Source organism: Engraulis encrasicolus, chromosome 2 (assembly GCF_034702125.1).
Source record: "Engraulis encrasicolus isolate BLACKSEA-1 chromosome 2, IST_EnEncr_1.0, whole genome shotgun sequence".
NCBI lineage: Eukaryota > Metazoa > Chordata > Actinopteri > Clupeiformes > Engraulidae > Engraulis > Engraulis encrasicolus.
Window position 1 is genome coordinate 22,738,223 of NC_085858.1, and position 2,500 is coordinate 22,740,722.

A 2,500-nucleotide genomic window follows, 5' to 3' on the forward strand; every position below is an offset into this window, starting at 1 on the left:
AGAGACACAGAAAGAGAGAGAGAGACAGAGAGAGAGACAGAGAGAGGGGGCCTAAGAGTATACCTCCTGGACATTCATTCATTCAGTCAGTGTGCTCATGCTAAATGTGCCTCCCTGATATCAGCAGCCTTTCAGCGTGGCAAAAATAGCCATGGCATAATCTACATAACCAACAAGCAACAAAAACAAGCACACACAAACAAGAACACACACGCACGCACGCACGCGCGCACACACGCGCACACACACAGACATACACGCACACGCACACGCACACGCACACGCGCACACACACACACACACACACACACACACACACACACACACACACACACACACACACACACACACACACACACACACACACACACACACACACACACACACACACACACACACACTCCAAACATGCCTCGCAGATTAGGCGTGTGTATGTATGACAAACATGGGCCTTAATGACAGAGGTGTTGCTATAGTGACGGCAAAGGATGCGGGAGGTGCAGGAGCAGAATGAAAGAGTTCCGAACGGAATGACAGGAACGAGGGATGAGAGAAGGGAAGGAGGGAAAGGGAGAAGGAAGGAGGCAGGGGAGTGGAGGTGCGAGAGGCAAAAACAGCATCAACTGTTGCTGTTGACATATCCTCGCACCCAACCCCCCCTCGCTACCCCCACCCTTCTCTCTCTCGTTTGTTGCCTGTTGCATTGACACTGTTTACAGATGATGGCAGATGATTCACCCAAGGCGCCTCAGAACTGTGTGTGTGTGTGTGTGTGTGTGTGTGTGTGTGTGTGTGTGTGTGTGTGTGTGTGTGTGTGTGTGTGTGTGTGTGTGTGTGTGTGTGTGTGTGTGTGTGTGTGTGTGTGTGTGTGTGTGTGTGTGTGTGTGTGTGTGTGTGTGTGTGTGTGTGTGTGTACGTGTTTGTGTTAGTTGGGAGGGGGCATTTGTTTTTGTTTACTTTTTTTATTTTATATGCCTGTGTGCATGTCTGTGTGTGTGCTTGTGTTTGTGTGTCTGTGCGTGTGTGTGTGTGAGAGTGCACGCACGCACAAAGGCAGGTGTGTACTATTGCGTGTGTGCATGTGTGTGTGTTACCTGTAATAGTTGCCTTTGTGAGAGAGTGTGTGTGAGTGTTCCTAGAAGTGAGCCAGTACAGTAGGTGTGTGTAGTTCTGTTGGCAGTGGGGTGGAGCCCAGAACCAGGAGTCCAGTAACCAGAGTCCAGAACCCAGAACCAGGATTCCAGAGTCCAGAGCCCAGAACCAGGACTCCAGAGTCCAGAGTCCAGAACCAGGACTCCCAAGTCCAGAACCCAGAGTCCTGGCCAGGGGACAGATGGACTTCCCCAGACAGCCAATTAGAGTGCCAGGGACCTGGCTGGCCACACTACACAGGTGTTGCCTGGCTTCAACTGCCTGCCTGGCTGGCTTCAACTGCCTGCTTGGCTGGCTTCAACTGCCTGCTTGTCTACCTTGGCTCCACTCTACTCACTCCTTCAGCTCACAACTCACCTCAACTCCTCAACTCACACAACTTATTGCCTTCTCCACTGCATATACTATACAGATATACACACACACAAACAGTATGTGTGTGCTTACATATACGTGTTCACAAACACCTTACATGCGCCTACACACACACACACACACACACACACACACACACACACACACACACACACACACACACACACACACACACACACACACACACACACACCTGAACTCATCGCCTTCTCCACTACACATACACACACGTACCAAATGCAGCCTTTTACGTTACTTAGAGCAAAAAGCAAAGTAGACACACACAGTTACAGACAAAACACAAGACAGAGAGACGGACGCACGGACGCACGGACGGACGGACGGACGGACGGACGGACGGACGGACGGACACACACACACACACACACACACACACCGACAACAACAGTGGGTATAGAGAAATAGAGACATGGCTTCATTCCTCTGTTCGACTATACCATGTCAGGTGCTATTGAAATAGAGACTAATGGTTTTGTGAACCATGCCGCCCCAGCTAGCTACTGATATAAATCACTTTCACCCCCGATTCGAAACACCTGCATCATACCGCATCCTCCGCCATCTCAGTAATGAACACTAAATTCAATGCACTTTTGCCAAATGATTTCCAATGCACATGCATGCTTAGACGGATGATCCTATTTGTCGAATACATGCTATTTTAAAAATCCAAAAAGAGGTTTAGAGGGAGATTTTTAGTTGTTTATTTCCAGAATTCATGCTGCCCATTCACTAATGTTACCTTTTTCATGAATACTTACCACCACCATCAAATTCTAAGCATTCATTATGACTGGAAAAATTGTACTTTTCAGACATGAAAAGGGGTCCGCCATTTTGAATTTCCAAAAATAGCCATTTTTAGCTGCAAAAACGACTCTACTTGGACCATACTAGAAAATATTTGTTTATTACTTAGTAAACTTACATGTAAATATCAAATTTGGCAATA

At 47.7% G+C, this 2,500-nt stretch overlaps 1 protein-coding gene across 1 annotated transcript in view; it reads right to left on the bottom strand.

Moving 5' to 3' along the window:
• prkcab (protein kinase C, alpha, b) overlaps positions 1 to 2,500 on the bottom strand; it is a 216,485-nt gene that overhangs the window by 62,645 nt on the left and 151,340 nt on the right. The gene's annotated exons all lie outside the window — the stretch shown is intronic.